The 19,820-nt window shown below is 43.8% G+C and overlaps 1 protein-coding gene across 2 annotated transcripts in view; it reads right to left on the reverse strand.

The window, feature by feature from the left end:
* The window catches only part of LPP (LIM domain containing preferred translocation partner in lipoma), a 333,171-nt gene that overhangs the window by 252,068 nt on the left and 61,283 nt on the right, over window positions 1-19,820 (reverse strand). For both annotated transcript variants that reach the window (XM_077184001.1, XM_054639115.2), the window contains one exon: window positions 17,896-17,994. The gene's annotated coding sequence lies outside the window, so the exon portion shown is untranslated. The remainder of the gene's footprint in view (window positions 1-17,895; window positions 17,995-19,820) is intronic.

The following is a 19,820-nucleotide window of genomic DNA, read 5'->3' on the forward strand; positions in this document are numbered from 1 at the left end:
CTCAAAATGAATTGAACTGCTTGAAAAATCTTTTATTAAAAGTTGTATTGTGCTTCTTTCTCACCACTTGGTATTTCAGATGAACTACCCACTACAAAAAAAAAGGGCCACTGTGCAGTTCTAGTTGAGGGTCCAGGTTGGATGGGGCTTTGAACAATCTGGTCTAGAGGAAAGTGGCCCTGCCCAGGGAAGGGCTGGAAGATGATCTCTAAGGGTTCCTTCAAACCCAAACCATCCTATGAGAGTGCCAAATTTGGTGACACAGGTGTTTTTAAGTTGTAGAAACTGAGCAAGAGAGAAGTTACTGAAACAAGGAAAAGACAAGGTGTCCAGTGCTACTGGAGAAAGCCACTTCCAAAACCCCAGGAGAACCAAGGATCCCCTTGTGTCAGCCCTGCCACAGCCTCGAGCAGGGCTCTGTCAGGGAGCTGGCACTGCCTGCAGCCAGCAGATTCCAGAATCTGCTCAGCCTGGCAGCAGAGTGGGAGGTGAGACTGCTGGCAGGAGCAGGCGGAGCAGCAGAGCTGGTGGAGATCATAAATGGAGGAGTGTTGTAAAACACGGAGGTGAGCACAGGCTGACGCTCACCTTCACAGCTCCCCCCAGAAAAGCACGGCTCTCTCAGGCTCTCACAGCTTTGAAACACGTCCAGATTTCGCTGGATCAGTCCAGGAACCTCATTCCTATGCATGTTTGTTCTCACACGCAAACACGGCGAGGTTTTAACCACACACATTTTGCACAAGTCCCGCAGGCCCAAACTTTCAGGTTAATCAGGAAACTTGGTCTTAAATGGGATTGTAAACCAAAGGAAAGAGATTATAGATAAAGGCAACAACCACGAAGAACTGCAGAGCAGTTTGGGTGAGAAGGGAGCTTTAAAGCACTTCAACACTGAGATACTGTAAAAAGAGGACCTTTTCTTAATACAGGACTTACTTAAAAGGATTGCACCAACAGATCTTCCAAAACTGATTTAATCACATGAAAATATGGGCTGGGCTCCCTGCATTTAATATCACTCCCGAGTGAAAAGTTCTCATCAAAGCTATAACATATTCAGTTCCAGTAGAACAATTAGGTGACATTAGGTAGGCAGTTGTGACTCTCAGAAATAAATGACCTTGCTATTTACCACTATGTGCTATGCCTTTAAAAGTTTCCAAAAGTAATGGTCTGTTTCTGTGTGTACTGGAATATTCAAGAGCATTTCATATCGTTTCTCATATCAAGAAAAGAGCAATTAGATCAATAATGAAACAGGAGAGCTCCCTTTTACTTTCTGCGGTTTGCAAAGAGGTTCATGTTTCTGTGTGAGCACAGCTCTTGTTTTAGTGATGTGAAAGTGTGTGGTTTGTGCGATACTCAGTTTCTTCTAATATTCAAGTTTCTGTTGTTACCTACCTACAATTTACAGTAAAGGATCTTTTATTCTCACACCTCTCAATCTCAAAATTAGATCAATTTTCCCAACAAGATTTTATTACCCATGCAAACCTTTAACAAATACTGGAAAACTTACTGACAACACACTCCTCGTTAATACAGCATGAAACCACCCAAGACATCACTACTGCTACCAAGTCTACCTGTACACGTGTCTGTCTATAGAGACACATGAGGCAGCAAACACAAACCTTACTTTGGGGAAAAGGACTCTGTTTATGTTTGGAAAAGCAACTAGAATTCCATTGAAATTCATGCTGACAGGCCCAAGGCACCACATGGAGTGGGTAAAGATTATTAAGCAACACTTGAATCACCATGTTTACATCACTGTTGTGCTATTTGTTGTGATTAGATTGCTACTATTTTCAAGAGACTTCAAAATATTTAAAATTTGTCCCCACCTCTGCAAAGCACGAATCTAATTCTAGCAAAAATTTCTGAAGAACCCTCCAAATGGGAAGGACACTGCAATTACTGGGGATGGGTAATCTACTGTCTCTAGCATCAAACCAAACTAAGCCATTTATAGCATTTTGGCCCTCTCCACAACAGACAATAGTGCTGATATTTTAGCCAGAAATGTTAATTTCCAGATAGTTGTTTCTGGCCATGTGCTCTCCTCCACAATCTTTGACTGTGCTGTCCCTGTAGCTCTGAAAGAAATGCATCTTTGTCAAATATACCGAAAGTCCTAAAGAGAAAATTCTCCTGCTGCGACACCACAAACATCAATTCAACAACAAAAATCTAAAACCAACTAGAATACTAAATATTTCTGAAGAAGCAAAGTAAACCAGCAGCAGCAATGTTTTAAAACCTGTGTTGAGTCATCTGGTCAGCTCTGTAGTGTGAACCTACTAAATCACACACTAAAGAGTCTCCACTTCTCAGTGATGCCCCATTCTGCATCCCTCTGGGCCAGACTCACAGTTTGCATACAAATATTGTTATTGGTCATAAAATCATCATGTCCTATCTGGCATTAATTTAATAATGATGGCATTACACTGCACTACCCAGTTGCTCAGCTACCTTGACTTAGATTAATTCAAGCAAGAATTAAGAACACAAATATTCAAACTCCTTGATGCACCTCGCACCCATCCAGGGAGGACTTGGCTTTTAGCCAGACTGAATAAATCCCAGTGGGATTAGTCAATTTTCAAGAGACTCCTTTACAGGATAAGTAAGGAGGTCAAGTGCTGAAATCTATAAAAAATGACATGATGGGTGCATATGCCCCACAAGATACATCCCTCCAACCCTTTACAGTCAGCAACAGGGATGACTAAATGCACACAGCAAAAACCATAACCAAGGCCATGGAAACTAAACTGGCCAATGTACTATTTATCATGCTATCTTAACATGAAATAAATTTATCTGATTAGATCACCAAGTATGACAAAAAGGTCATGTTTGGAAGAGATGAGCAGAGAGGACCATGAGACTACTGCTTACCTGGTTCGAGCTGAAGCAGAACTGCTGAAACCTTTAAGTCTCCCTGCAGACAGCCCTGATGCTCTTGGGCAATGCCAGCAGCTAAATCTGGACTATCACAAGACTCTTTAGGACATCCTTCTTAACTATTTGGGCAATGCTCAATAAAACTAAGGTACAATGCACTCTGCTGTAAAAGTGCCCCAAGCTAGGTGTTGCCACTTTGGGCAGCTGCAGGTCTGCTGTTCAACCAAAATGTATAAAGTAAGGGTGAGTAAGCCAAAAACATTCTAAATCACAGTCACAATTGATCATGGTGACCATGGAGCTCAAGCACGCCAAATTTCAAAGGCACTTGGTTTCCCCACTGCTCTATCTTCGTGCAGGAGACCTGACTGCACCCTGCACCCCCTCCAGCCTCAGGTATTTCTCAAATGTGGATGACATTGTGGGATCTGATTTTGGAATACAGGTAAACCCGGACTTGACACAGCAAACAGACCATGGGAACAGCTTTGTTTATTTTAACATGAACTCTTGACACACCTCAGGAGAGCCATCACTGCCCTACCCTTCACCAAAACGCCAGAAAGGAGCTCAAGCTGCTGCTGCAGCTAAACCCAATGCTGGGAATGGCTCCAAACATCTCTCTGGAAACTAGCATGATAATAAAACTTCTGCTGAAGTCACACAGCTCTCAGGCAGCTCGAGATGGGCTATCAGGAAGTGGGACCCATCTCAAACCAACCACAAGCTCCTCGCCAACAGATTCCCATCAGCAGAACAGCACCAGTCATTGCCCTCATCTGGGCACTTGGCCATGAGAAAATGTTGGAAAAGCCTCTTCTGTTTTTCTCCTCCCTCGGACAAGTTCACGAATCACCACCACTGGAGATTAACTGCCTTCTCTCATCGACAACCTGAGTAGGATTTGGACCACTGACAAAGATTTCTCCTTATCCTCCAGACCAGTTCGTGCACTCCCTATGGAACACTAACAGAGTTTGTCACTGGCTCTGACTGACCTTGGCACAAACAGAAATTCTTGTCTCTCTAAGCAAGAATTTGGGAAAGCAGCCTTTACTGGACAGGTATGTCTGGCTGAGATTTGTGATCAGATGCAACACACGGCACAGTGTGTGACCTGGAGAGATATTACCATCAGCTAACAGCAGCACAGCTTTCTTTCTTCCCTGTCCCTCATTAGCCTCAGAAGCCAGCCTTGCCAGCAGCAGTCATGCAAGCTGAGACAACAAAGCACATTAATGATGGGCCCCATCATGTTCCATATTAATTACTGTAGCTAGTAGTAAACTGTTGGTTATAAATCATATTTTGATAACCTGCCCTTTCTTTGACAAGCGAGCTCCAATGTTTAATGTTGCACTTAATCCTCAGATAATACCCCAGGAGTCCTCAGTGTGCCCAGCAACAAATCAAAGCAACCTTCAAAAGGCTGGCACGGGTCCCCTTTTCCTACACACCCCAACCTGAAACTATCCCATTGCATCAACTTTGTTATAGGTCAGCTCTAAAGGCTGAGTTGCCAAAACCAGCAGCACACTCAGTTCTCGAGTGTCCACAGGGCTGTCCCAGCACTTCCCTGGGCTGGCAAAAGCCATGTACATGTTATACACATATCCCAGCCTTCCAGAAATGCTGCACTATCAGTGCTCTGCAGGGTAAAATAGCAGGGCAGTAATCCCCAGAATATCCCCACATTCAGAAGAGAGCAGGATTACTTCTATGTAGGATCGGAACAGTCAACTAAAATCTATCCAAAGCCATCATATTCTTATTTTTGTTTCTTTTTAATTCAGTGACATTTAGCTAGCAGAACAGCTGTTAGCAAAGGTCTAGGAGAGGTGGAATCCCATTTTCTATATAAAGAATTATGTTTTGGAGGAAACTGCAATTTGACAAAAATACCTATTTGGCAAAGTACATTTTAAAAAGTGGAAAAATATGCTCTGCTTTTTCTAAGGTAGCAAAAGATCCACCATGGCTCATGAAAATGATCCCAAGTTTTAGGAACAAAGATATTAAATTATTTTGCAATGTGCATTCAGGAAAATAAGGAGGACAGATGTGGCCTCTAAGAAGCAAACCCTTCTTTGTCTCAGCCAGATGTGCCCATCACCTCCCACCACCATCAAAACACGTGAAAAACTCATCTCGGGCTTCCCACAGAGTTGCTCCAGCTTTTACAACTGGCTGGCTTCAGAAAACCTGACATAGTCAGCACCATCCTTTATTTTACTCTAAAGGCCCAGCACCACACCAAGCAAGAACAAGATATTGCACTTGCAATTTGCAGTGTGAAAATCCCAACAGCTCAGGAAGAGAATCAGCAGTGGTAACCAAAAATCCCATCCTCTCCTCCACGGATGGATGTGAAGCCCTGCAACCTCACTCCAAGCTACAAATTAAAAGTGTTTGCAGCAGTCAAGGGTTCATTCTTGTTCTTCCACCACTGGTGGCAGATGGTATGTGCTATTATTAAATCTTGATTTCCAGCTTATAATAGTAGTCGTATGAAACCTTCTGCACTAAGACAAGAATTCACTATTTTTATTTTGGGAAAAAAAAGCAGAAGTCTTAAAGTTAAGTAACTTTTCTCTTTTAACAATTTCTTTCAAAAATTTGTAGCATACTTCTCCTAATTGGAAACACACAGAAAATAGGATATGGCCTATTAGTTAAAGGTCAATGCACACTTAGCCACCTCTTTTGAAACTGACAGTATTGTCATGACTGCCATAAAAGCTGCTTTGAATTTTAGTTCCCTAGAAAGTAAATATAAGGAATCCCAAGGCCGTAACCACAAGTGCCACAGCTCTTAACTCTGATGTCATATTCAGCTGAATGTGTGCTGCAAAAGTCAGGATGGTAATGCTTCAAAATCAGCTCATCTGAGGGAAGGACACAGTAACTATCCCCCTGCCCACTGTCCCAGGCATGTACTTCATGCCTCCATTTGATGCAGCATCAACAGCAGAAGTGTTTATTCCCAAGCATTTAAGTGTGGGGCTCTGTGGGGTTGCTGGGACCATTCAGGGGGGCTGCTGCAGCCAAGTATCTCACACTGCTGTTATGTTGTACTTGACGTTGCAACTGCTCCTTCCAATCCCAGCTACCAAATAAACGCTCTCTTCTTTTTTTTTTTTTTTTTTAGGAACCTGTTCAATTCATTTGTATCAATTTGTTTCTCCATCAATTAGCCAGGGCATAGGGGGCTGATTGTCAGACCCTCTTCTAGTGTGTTAGATGTAAGGGGACAGTGTAATTAATAGATGTCAGGCACAGTGCCCCTTCATGCATTGATTTCCTCCTGCTTAGGAAACACTCAGGGAGAACACAATCACCCCTGGCTGTCAGGGGTCTTCATAAAATCCATAGGCTTGGATTCACAGGAACTGCTAATCATTTTGGATGCTGAGAAAGGGGAAGGCAGAATCTGATCTTTGTAAAGCAGAGGAAATTTCTTATTAACTGCAGCTCCAGAGTGTACTTCAAAGGGAGCTTACAAGAACAGAAAAACTTTCAGAGCAAGAGGCAGCTCAGGAAAACCCTTTTGGTCCCAAGCTGCATCAAGGAAGATGGGAACACTCCCACTGAGTTCAGAGCATCTGCATCTCTGAGGCACCCAAAGCAGGGATTGCTGCAGCCACCCCAGTTTGCTCCCCCACTGCCACATCACATCACAGTCATCATCCTTCCATCACAGACAATATGGGTTTCATCAAGGTGTCTATATATAAAGTTGAACTTTGAGAAAAAACAGCATTTTATGACTATCCACCTCGGTTGTTTCCTTTTAGGGTTTAATTTTTCTGTGTATTACATAAAGTCCTCAAAAAAAAAAATCCTCAAGGTATTTGATTATTTCCCCCACCCCACAGCTCTGCCCAGGAATGCACACCTAACAAACCACGTAGGTGTTTGTGCAGAGCTGGTTAAAATATCCTCATTTTGCAAATGCTAAACCTCGCTGTACATACCACACGAATCAAAAGCACAGAAAGAAGACAATCCACGAGCATATCAGGCAATCTTGCTGGATATTATGCTTACCTTTGCATAAGCAATAAAGCATTTTTCACTGTACACAGAGACTCAAACCCAAAAATACCTACCCAGAACTGCTCGCTCTTAGCTACTCCACAAGGCACAGGAGACCAATTCTACTTTAAAAGAAAAAGATACCCTTTCTTCTATTTGCTGAGTCTCTCTGGAGACATAATGGCACTTTGGCAGGGCAGCATGTTTAATAAGAGATGATGGGGAGAGAAAGGTTCTCCAAGAAAGGAGCTGTCAGTGCCATGTAGCCAGCTTACTGCAAATGTTGTATTTCAAAGCAATATAAATAACAAATACAAACAAAAACATCTCTCTCTTTAAAAGTCAGAAAACACTCCTCATGCAGTGGAGTTATGCAAAACACTGCCCTGTGTAATCATCTAGACAATGCAGTGACCTGGTCTATGACACAGAGATGCACAGTGGGAACAGACAGAAGTAAAAGCTGCTCTGAAACAATACCACATGCATGTGGTCCTGCACCAGCGCCCACCAGAGCACACATCTGCTGGCAGCTCCACCCTGCAGCCTGCAAGGGCTGAGTGCCTTTCCCACTGGAAACCTTTCCGTGATGCTAATCTGCTGCAGAAGGAAAACCACTAGAGGAGGACACCCAATAGCTTCCAGCCAGAACACAACACGCCTTCAGCAAGACTTTTGATTTTCACAGGCACACACTCAAGTTGTTCTTCACAACAAAGAGCAGCCTGTCTGTTGCATAACTAACCTTAGGCTGCATTAGATAAGTTGTGCCTTCTCACAGATCAACTGACCTTAAATAATGTCCCCAGTGTATTCAGAGCCAATAGGTTTTTCTCTTAGAGCTCAACTGACAGGTCTTCTCCTTCCAGCTATTTCTTCATATACAAAGAAGGTTTCAAGAGAAATCTCATGCTTACTGTTCCAAGAGCAGCTTTCCAGGCCAAAAATGAAGGCCAAGATCTTAGCTCCAGAGCTGCATCTCCCTTTGAAGGCTTCTTGAGCACTTCACTGCAACAGCACGAGCAAGAGCCTTGGCAGGACGGATGTGGGGCTGAAGCAGATGATAACTGGAACACTCAGCCTGTCTCTGGAAAGCTTGCTGCAGTTCTGCCACTGAGTCAAGACAGAAGGAAAACAGCCAGCCATGCCAATGAAACCCTGCTTTGTATTCTGGGTAAGGCAAAACAAAGGTCTGGTGATGAGGAGCTCTCGCGTGTCACGCAAGGGTCAGCAGCAAAGGCAAATTCCACCATGGCATTTCCGTTCTGTCGCCCAGCCCATTGCTGGGAGTGGATACAGCAGGATCTTTCATTGCTTGTCCAAAAATGGCATTTAACATAGCTGTGCAGCATCACCCCACTGCCACATTCCACTCCAGAGGAGGGCTATCAGTCCCTGCACAAAGCTTAAGTCACAGGGCACTGTGTCATGAGCAGGTGAGATCCTTTAATATCTTTTTTCCAATCCCCATCCTGGGTGCAAGGTGATGCAGGAGCTCTGCAGCTGCCCCAGAGGTAGAAATATATGGGAAGAGATGGAGTGCCAAATTAAGCAAGCCTCTGCACCCCTCCTGGCAGGTCATTTCATTGTCCACACAGGAGTCTGTACATTCCCTGTGCTGTCAGAAACAAAATGCTTTGCAAAGCAGGCCCACATCCCTTTGGGAACACAGGCACCAAAGCAACTGCCCAATAAACCCATGGCAAAGGCAGAGGCACTAAAAGCCTGGCAGTTTTCTGACACCAGCTTAGCTGTCATACAGACTCCTCTTCTTGAACATCAGTTTCCTACTTAAAAATCACGGCGCACAGGGCTTCTCTTCTTGGTATGTGTTGCTCCACTCATCCAGCTGATAGCAAGACAGATACAGCACACACATCCAGCAATTCCCTGATCTTTTCCAATGGAGTACATTAGAGCAGAAGCCCTGCCTCACCTCTTGCAATTAGCCAAGCTGGGCTTCATTGATAAGTCTGTGCCCTACAAAAGAGCTGTGATCTTCCACATTCAGGACATCATCACCTCTTGCTGTGAGCACAACAGCCCAGACTTTTGAGGATTGCTCATGCCAGGGGAGGTCCACAGCTGCTGAGGAGCTTTCTAGTAAATCCAGCCCTGATGGCAAAGGAAAGGGCTTGCAGAGCAGAGTTACAGGAATCTATTCCTCCTGCATTAGTCAGCATATACAAATACATCCTCTTGCTTCATTAAATTTTAATTGGAGTACACATGAATAGGCTTCGCTGGTTACTTAATCAAAGGGAGTCTGATTACAAGGTGCTCACATGAAAAGCTAGAAAGCAACATCCTTCCTCACTTTTCTTTTGGATTTTTTTTAGGCGTCCATTGTCGATTTCTTCAGGTCAGTTGACATTTTAGGGCTGCTGCAAAGAACCATGAAAAGTAGCCACAGAGAGTAAATAAAGCACTTTGAAGGGAAACAGGACACAGATCATTAGCCCTGCATTCCTCTTCATTATCCAGACAAAATTTAAATGCAAAATCCCAGAGCAGATGTTGCATTAGCGAGCTGATCAGCAGTGCTAAACACAAGGATGGCTTTGCTGCTGTGCGTCATGCATGTGTGGCTGGACTGTCTGGGGTTTCAATATTTTAAATGTCCTTAAGTGTCTGAAACCACAGCAGATCTGAACCTATAAAAACTCCTACTCATAAACTTTGGGATTTCCTCAGCAATCACATTCTCTGCTACACAGACGCTTATTTGTTCACACGCCTTCCCTGAGGTTAGAGAAACTTTGCACATACTCTCCTGCCTGCCTAGAATGGGACAACCATCTCCCAAACTTCTTCCTCACTAAACCATGAGCTGTATGACCAGATCCTCAACTTCCATAAGATCCACACAGTTGATACAGCTTGAATTTACTTACAGCAGAAAAATCTACCAGCAAAGCAACTGCAGTGGCACGAGGCACAGCTGGGGATGGGAGCTCAGTGCCTGACTGCGTGAGAAATAAAAAGCAGCTATGTTGTTCTGCACGACTCTGTTTGCTAAGCGAATCAACAAAAACAACCAAAAACAAACAAGGAAAAAAACAAAAAAAAACCCCAACTTTCAGCAATTTGAAACCACAGCAGATAAACTCACTTCCCTGCTTGTGCACACTTGCTCAGAAGTGTATATATTCTGTACAGTGACAGGTTCTGGCAGCCAGGGACTGACACACTTTCTATGGCAATGTCCTAATACAAGAAAAATTTGGTCATAAGCTAAAAATGTTACAGAAATAGCATAGGATCATAAGTTATGAGCTGAGTCAGAACTCTATCTGCTACTTGACTTTTATACTATTTTGTTCTTTAAAAAAAAAAGGCCCATCATGCTGTGGGTTTTTTAAAAAACAGTTTGCTGCTACCATCACTTATGAAGAAGAATGAGCCTTTGTCGAGGGGGAAGAAAGTAATTTAAAATGGCAAAAATCGATCTGAAAGGAAGCAAAGGACAGAGATCCCCTCATACACCACAGCCCTGTGTGTAGTAAGCCCTTTACCAAGACCACAGCCCCTCTGAGTGCCAGTTCTGGAGGGCAAGGGGCTGCCCCTTCATCAGGTACATACAAGGACTCCTCCATCAGAACTCCAGGGATGTTGATGGGACTGTACACAGTAGTACAGTGCCCTAATTCCCAGGAATCCTGGGTGTATAATGCAGTCTCCTGCATAAAAGCATTTTATTTGCACTCTGTACTTGTAAATCACTGGTAAATAATTAACAGACAGCATAAGTATGTAACAGAACTGAGTCACAGGTGTTAGCAAAGGAAAACTGCTATAAATGGATATGTCACAGCAATAAGCCGCCTGTTCACCTGTTGGGTGCTGGAGAAATTAAACAATTTAGTTTTCATAAATTAACCCCTGACACCCAGAACCTTACTAGAAAGCCCATCCATATTCCTTCTCTGCTATTTCTGACCACAACCTTTCCTCCATTCATAGTTTGGACAGTCTTTAAATGAAGAAACAATTAAGTTTCCCAGACTTCTGATTGCTGGGTAGAGCTGTGGGGTCACACAAAAGCCCATTCATTGATCCCAGGGAGGGAAAGGGAGATGGGAGCAAGAAGCCTTGCCCAGCATGCCACTGGGAGCTGCCAGACTTGCTGGCTGCAGCAACAGGAAAGGATTTCTCAATTATGAGCACACAAATGTAGCAGAGGAGGAGACCAACCCTTGTTCCACATCTCCTCTTTAGGTTCTCCCTCCTTCCTGCTGCCCCTCACATCCTACAGGCTCTTTCTGCAAACAGCCCAGGAGTATTCTTTTCCCTACAAATAGCAGGAAGGCAGAGGAGCAGAAATCCTCCTGCCAGGTGTGACACTGCAAAGAGCTGCCATGAGGGCTCTCCACACTCCTTAGATCACCAAAGTCATTTGGCACCACAACATTTCAGCCCCAAATACACAGCTGCTGGAAGGGCAGCAGGCAGAAGCCTGCTAAACAACCAGGAATGGGGAAAGCACAAGTCCTCAGAGAAAAGTGAATGGCCAAAAGCTGCTCAGTCCAAGGCAGTGCACTGAGGGAAGTAAATCACCAGTGTCTCGCCATTCTTTGCTGTGGGTCCCTCAGAAAACACAGATCCTCTGCCTCGTCAGCAGCTCTGCCTGGAAACAAAGCCCAAAAAGGACCTTTTCTGACAACAGCTTCAAAATGTTTAAGCTCATTTCACCATGTTTGGTTTGGTTTTGAATACGGTAACATACAAGCAATGAATTCTTGATTCTTTTTTTTTTTTAAAGTACAGCTCCCATAAGCTAAAAAAGTAAATGGGAGTGCTTTGCTTCCCGGGGTATGGAACTGGAACATTTTTCTAGCACCTAATAAAACATTGTTTGGTTGATACTAACCATTAAAATATGTGTTTCAAGTCATGTAATGTTCCCTGTGAAATTTGCCTTTTTGCTCCATGAAAAAAGGGCACTGAAAGGAATCCTGCAGCCATAAGGATCTCACTTAATTCATGGAAGTATCGTTTTAAAAGCCTCACAACGTGATCAAAGCACTGTTGAGAACAGATGTTCCAGGCTTTACAAATTCCAGCATAAGTATTTTTTATGACATTTATCACTGCTAAATTCTTTCAGCCATATTTTTCCCCACCAGAAGCATGCAGGCACTTTCCTCCTCAGGGAGAATATGTTCACATGGGGAGTGGTCTCCAGGCACAGACCCTGTCCCCTGCCAGCATCCTCCCCATCTGCAGTGAGGAGAGCTGTGCAGTGTCACCAGCAGCTGTGGTGCAACAGTGGAGCTGCAGGAGCAACAATGGGGAGCTGCAGGGCTGTGAAGGAACCTGCTCTTTCCTAAGACAGCAGCAGCGAGTCCCCATTCCTAGAGGTGATCATGGAGGCAGAGAGCACGTATTTCAACTGCAATTCAAATCACAGTCAGATTTCCACCAAGAGCAAAGATCCCACAAAGTTTAGCTCTCCACAGTCAGTTTCTGTGTATTCACAGTCTCAGGAGCATTACCAAGTTCTCTGCTGACAGAAAGTCTGAACACCATGCAGTGCTGGGCAGTTTCATGAGAGTGAGCTGTGTACCAACAAAAGACTCACAACTACCCCAGAATCTGAAACATAAAACTTATCTCTGAATAACATCAGGTTTTTTACCCCTTTCAAAAAAAAAAAAAAAAAAAAAAAAAGGGGATCTGAAACAACCAGCTCCTTTCAAATTTCACACATTCGCAGAAGAGAGTGTTTGTGAAGAGGACCCCACAAGCACATCACTTCTCTAATATGTGCCCAATTTAGTTTCACCTGTCTCCATGTGCTCCCTTCCCAATTCCTACAACCTGCTTGCACATCCTGTTTCACTATGAGCACAAGCTTCTTCCCTGGGGCAGCAGCACTGCCTTCACTTCTCCTCACAGTGAGCCCAGACACCAGACACAACAGGAGCAAAAACACCAGCAAAAACAAGTTTACCAATCTTGCTTATCCAGACTGTGAGCCCAATCAAGGCACCACCAGGGCTGTGGCTGATCCACACCCTGGGCTTTGGGTACCACCAAAATGAAAGAGCAACAGGCCCATTAAGTTAAGTCAATCATCAAGAAGATGGAAGAGTGACCTCTGAAAAAGCAGCACAAGGCAAAGGAGGTCTCCCAGAAAAAGGGAGGAAATGAGGAAAACACATGAGAGCAGAGGCATCAAGGTTGCAGTGACAGGGAGGATGCTGAAAGTGAGCAGAGATCTTGGAAACAAGGACAACAACTCAAGCAAAGGCTGAAGGATGTTGGAAGAGTAAACACAAGCAAAGAGAGGGTCTGTAAAAAGCCTCTACCAGCAAAAGAATCACAAGCAATCACAGCATCAGTCTTCCTCTTGCCAATTCCATGTGCTTTTCTTGATGGACCTCCTAGTCTAAGGACTTCTTGAGCTGCTTAAAATGTATTTACTTCTTCATTTAAGAGGTACTACTTTGTATTTTAAGTACACACAGAAAATGTGCTGAAAATTTAAACAGTCACACAAAATCTTGCCACGCTGGGAACAGAGATTTTGTATGGGCACAAGCAAGTGCTGGCACACAAACAGGTGCATTCACATCTATACTGCAGCTTTTCAGCAAAAGGACTGCTCCCCTAAGAGCCCTCAAAGTGAGAAAAGAAAGGAGGTGGGGTGTACAGCACTGTCACAGACAGGCCATGCTCCTCAGAGATAACCAGCCCTGGTATCAAAGTCTGTTTTCCTGCAGGTCCTGTCCAGTCCCTCCCCTCACCTGTGGGAGCATCACCCCAACAGCTGCACTGCATCTTGGGCTGCAGCCACCTCTGGGGTGTGAGCCTGGGCCACCCCTGCCCCTGCACTGCCCCAGTGGCAGTGCCATCAGCCACGGACAAAGGACAGCATCTGCAGAGCCCAGGATGCAACGAGGGAATTTTAGAAGGGCACTCCAGTTGGCATCAGAATTTACTGGAATTGTTCTGCTGAGTTATTAACGTCACAGCCCTGCTCTAGACCAGAGTCTGTTTTGTTATCTTGCCTCCCCACTCCAAGTGAATTTGCTGGGTGATTTTAAGAAAGAGAAAAAGGCGGTGACCAATTCTCAGGCCTTCTGATTGAGACAACAAAAGAGAAAAAGCATTCCTACATTGCTTCCCTCTTGTTTTTATAAATAAAAATAATGTATAGCCCTAACTGGATAATAAATACGCTCAAAAGCTGTCCTTAAGTAAAAGCTTTTGATAACAAATTGCCTGTGCTAACCGCTATTTTACTGTTGAATTTTTTATTGTTGCTTAAGCACTGCAATTATGCTAATAAGCCTGAGAGGATGGTACACTAAAGCATTGAATGTGACAGATATAATACTCAATAAAATGTTAATCTTACCTGAAAATTGGAATCAAACAGCCTTATTAGTATTTATGGATATGGCACCTCCAACATGTTTCTCTTAAGAGGAATATATATATGCAATAGATATTTCCAAATATACCCTACTATTTCTCATGCCTCCACAGAATTTAATTCCAGGTGGTTATTACCCCTGCTGCTAATTGCCAGTCCCTTCTGGAATAAGAAACAAGAGTGTTGCCTTCTGGGACATGCAAAACTCCTGCACACTGGAGGGCTTTTCCTTTGCCACCTGGAGGATGGCAGCTGTGGGCATGGGGACAGCTGTCCCCAACTCTCAGCATGGCCACCAGGCTTGTGAGGGTGTGGCACAACACAAAGGCTCTGCTCTGCCACCCTCTAACCTATTTTCCCCATATCCTCTCCTTTTATATTCACAGTTATTTACAGGTGCTGGAGAAATGACCTCTGAATTTTAAGATGGTACTGAAGACAAATTTATTTATTTTGCTCTAAAACTTTTCAGCCAGTGCTTACAGGGAACCAGACCCATCTACTTCACCATAAGTTACAGCATTGCTGATTTGGACCAAGAGCTGCTGAGCTCTCACAGGGGTCTGTCATGGAGGTGCTCTGTGACTTTCCACAAGCTGCACTGTTTTTTGTACCTTTATTTCACCACCTAGTCCCAGTCTGTTGAAAATTGCTTTCTCAACTGATGGCATCATTTTTTTCACCCCATATAGGCTTTCTCTAGGGGAATTTTTTGGCCAAACTCATGTGTCTCAGACCCAGCCTCAGGGCTCCACTGCCATGAACTTCCTGTGAATAAAATTCAAGTGGTCTTCAGCACCTTAACTTTCTCATCTTCAGAAGGAAGAAAAAATGAACTCAGAAGAGCCACTTGCTTCAGACAAACTATACTCACATTCACAACCAGGCTCTAAAGAGACTATTTGTACACAATGGACTGTGCAGCTTTCAAGTGCTGCAGGTTAATGCTTGAATAGCAGCTTCTGGTTTCCAGTTTCACTCCTCATGCTGCTCTCACCTAGAAGAGTCAATTCTGCTGACAGGACAGCAGAAACATCAATAACCACTCAGATATTTCCTGACAGTAAAGCAAGATTCTTACCACTGGACGATGCACACTTCCATGGTGGCAAACATCAGGTGGGAGATATCTGGGAACTGTTTTCATGAATAGTCATAGCAGGGAAAACCCAAATTGCTTTCCATTGAAATCTGGGATTCCCAAAGGGCTCAGAGATTACAGCAGGTAACCTACAGGACACAGCTCAACACACCACAGGACACTCATGGGCTGTGTTTAGCCATGCTTGCACTGAGGGCAGGATGGAGTGCCAAGATGGGAACAGGGAGCCTTTGCAGGACAGAGCTTAGAGCAGCTCCACAAACCCTCACTTGCATTGCAAGGAGTGCAGCACTTGGAAAAAAAGCCAGTTGCTAAATCAAGGGAAGCTACCAATTGACTGAGCTGGCACCTCCAAGAGCCAGGAGATGCATCCAGGGCTCCTCCACCCCAAGCAAGCCCCAGCACGAGATGCCAGACACCAAATTTCAGAAGCAGACAACTGAACCAGGCACACAGCTACAAAGTGCTGCAGGACCACATAGCAGCCACTCCCACAGAGGTGGCAGGACTCATCCCTGCCATGTTAAGTGAGTCTTATCATTATTTTCAACCCTGCAGGGAAATCTAAATTGAACTTTGGCATATAGCTTTCTTTTGCTAAGCAGCAACGCTTGAATGTTAACTCCAGTCCTGACAGGCATATTTATGGACTATTCTTTGCAAATAATCTTACCCTGACCAGTCCAAAAGGTCAGAACCATAAAAAAAAATAACAATTTAAAAAAAAGCACAAGGTTGGAAAACCATCACTACCATTGGCACAACCCCTCAACTTATTAACCGTCCTTGCAACAAGGTGAATGGCAAGGTCTTGGATTTATTTGATTGATTGAGATCAAAAGATCATGGGGGAACACAGTAAATTGCATCTTTCCACGAACGCATTTTGCTTTCAAGATTTGAGCAGATAGTTGCAGGAATTGAAAAGCTCAAGAGGAGGAAAAAATAAAAGAGAAAAAATAAAAAAAAACATGTACAAAGGTGACTTCAGAAAGGCATCCCTTATTTTCTTCTTGACACCATCTGCATTTCTTAGAGCTATTTGCAAGCTCCTTCCATGTCCCTGTACCCCTGAGACACAACATCTTATCTCTGCTAAGCAGAAGATGATAAGGAACAATAAGGCACTGGTTTAACTCCAGGGCAGACACCAGTGTTTGCTGACATTATGGATGAAATGTAAATTTTAGAGAAACCAAAGTCCAACAAGAGGTTGAAGAACTTCCCATTGAATTTCAGATGTCCTACAAGATAAGACAGGTATCTCACTGATCTTCTTCACTGGACCAAGGAAGACAAAGCACCTGAACACCCCTCTTGTCATAGGATGGCTTGGAGGCTGCCTGAGCCCCGGCTCCATTTGTCATCAGCAGCTCCCCAGGGAAGGGATGAAGGAGGAAGAAGCAAAGGAACTAAAGGAGCAGACATCTTCAGGACATAATTTCAAGACCTAGCTGGTGAGCCAGCATTTTTAAACTCAGGAAAAGCCTGCTGTGTTTGCTGTCAAGAGAAGACAAAGAAACACAATGGAGAACATGAACAGAAGAGCAAGAGAAGAAAAATGAAACTCTCCTCCACTTTATCAGCCCTGGAAAAGAGAGGAAAAGTAATCACTTGGTTCCTCTCTCTGTGTTCCACATGATATTTGTGGTTTGCTCAGTATACCTATATTTGTAGCATTGTGTTCTGATGTCACAATAAAACAGATGAGATTACACCCCTGAGAGTAAGAGTAAATCCCTTACAGGGACCATGGAAATGACCCAAACTCCCAGAAACTTACTACAAAGGAGCCAGAATTGATACAACATCCTGTTTTTACCACAAGTTTACACTACATGCCAGCAACAGAGGATTAAACTTCTTCTTTCCCCTGAGCTTATACTTCCCTCCATAATAACATCACCATTCAGGTAACAAAGACACTGAGCACCAGCATTAATTGCTGCTGCCCCAATTCTTCACCAGACCATGCAGCTCATTCTGCATGGATACACCCAGCTTTGCCTTTCACCTTATCAGCTTTGTTAAGATAAGAATTTCACACATTCTCATTTTAATTATCAGTGGGTTAGTAGAACTCTCCAGACGTCACCTAGTCTATTTTTCCACTACATGGAAGGATCGGTTCTCCTAAAAGCATGTCTGCTACTGCTCTTCCAACTTGTCCTTAAACCTTTCCATGACTGACACTGCCTAACCTCCTGGGGGATCCACTCCAGCACTCAGCTATCCTGACTGTGATCATTCACCGACACCTCAGCTAAATTTCCTTGCTGCAACTTAAGTTTATAATTTGTTTTATTTACAGTGCACAGATTCAGTTTATTCCCTCTCTCCATGACAAGTTCACTATTTCCAAAATTTACAAGTTGAGGCAGTGCTGCTTGTCCTGTCTTTGCCCATTCTGCTTCTGCTCACAGCACATTCTCAATCTCTGCATGTGTATGTCATTCCTTACCCCAAGAGAGAAGGCACTTGGCTATCACGAGGCTGTTTCAAGGGAAGACGCTCACCTCCAAAGGCTGATGCATTCAGGCACACACAGTTACAAAGTACTCTGAAACAAGAAAAATAAAAGATTTGTCTTCGGGATGGCAGGCAGAGTCCAGTCCAGGAGTGAAGGAAAAACCAGCAACTCCGAAATGCAATTTTCTGCACCCCATTATTTAGCACACAAACAGATCTTCAAAAGCAACATCACTGACTGTGGATACATCATGCACCACTGCTCAGAGTTGGCCACATTTTCTCTGACAACCACCATAAGGGTTTGATAAATTTGTGTTCTAGGAAACAAACTGTTCACGGACTTTGCAGAAAGCTCTGCCAAGGTATAAGCAATACCCAGCACATGTCCAAATCAGATGGCTCTGACTCCAAACCTTTAAGCTCTGTGACAGAGGACAAATTTTAATGTCACCACTGGTGGCTTTATTTACAGTGTCACTGAAACCAACAGAGGCAAGATTTCCAGACCACTCTGAGATTTAAATGTGTGTAATTACAGGATAGATCCAGAGACTAAAAGTCAGGTCTGATAAATGGCTTTTGTATTCACAACATACTCCTTACCTGATCTTCAGGATGTTCTACCTAGCAAAATGAATTCTCTCATGAACCCAAGTGTTTGGTGACACTGTAGAAAGGTAGAGCAGGAATCTACATGCACAGTGCTCAGAAACACAGGGGAGAGTTCTGAATGACAAAAACATCCCAAATTTCATGAAAGATAACAGGCAACAAGGGAGAGCAGCAATGACAGATTTGCCATCCTACTTCTGGAGGCTTTCAGAAAAACAGAGTTAGAAGGTAGCAGACAATTTGCAACAACAGCACCTTTCACCAGGGGATCACCTTTTGCACCCCATCTCATCTAAATTCCTGTCTCCCCTCAGAGGGAGCTGCTCCTGCCCCCAAAGGATCAAGTCACTTTGTAACAAATACTCCTTTTCCGATGGCTGAAGCCAAGCAACCCTCAATTTGTCACCTGCTGTGAAAACAAGATGCCTGTTGCACATCTAAGGATGTGCCAATGCAAGAACTCAGTGTCTTGTCTTTTGCAAGGATTACCCATCTGGCTGTACTTTTGGCTACTGCACTTTGTCCATCTCCAAGTTTCTGGCTTGGGATGGTTTTTTTCACCCTTTGTAATCCTACCCAGCTGTCCTGGGCTTTTGCTTTCCTTCATCACTTGCACTCTTAGCAATGCCAACACTTACAGCCAGCCAGCCCAACTGCTGTCAGCACAGGAAGGCGACACACTCCTGATTAGCACTGATTGGATGGCAGAAGTGCTGTTTCCAAAGCTAAAGAGGAATACCTGCACCAATAACGTCCCTAAAGCACCAAATAGTAGCTGAGGAGACTGAGCAATAAATGCCTGAAGGTGAAAAACTCAAAGTAATCTCAAAATGTATGTTGGACAACTGATAAAAGACTGTAAATGCATGCCCATCTTTAAGGGTGAAAGCAGCTCCAAGGACTTCAGCAAGATAATATGCAGCATCAGACACGTTACCTCCCAACATACTAGTGAGATAAGGATGTTTAGCAAGGGATAGAGATATGAGGAATGCTTCCACCAAGAAAATACACCCATTTGTACAGCTGAATTACGACAGCTGTTGAAAACCATGGAGTAGCATTGAATGGCAGCCCAGGACAGGGAGCCAAGACAACTACCACATGCAATTGAAACTGCCAAGGGATTAAGTTAGGTCAAATGTAATTACACAAATTGGATCCTGGCCAGAGTACTGACTTATTCAAGAAAATTAAAAGAGGTGTTCAAAAGTTTCAGAGATTGAGTCCTCCTCCTGTTAATTATTTGGTGAGTCAGTCAGTGAAGTCTCAGTACTCTGGGAGGCCATCTGAAAAAGGGGA

This window comes from Agelaius phoeniceus, chromosome 10, assembly GCF_051311805.1.
Source record: "Agelaius phoeniceus isolate bAgePho1 chromosome 10, bAgePho1.hap1, whole genome shotgun sequence".
Classification (NCBI taxonomy): Eukaryota; Metazoa; Chordata; class Aves; order Passeriformes; family Icteridae; genus Agelaius; species Agelaius phoeniceus.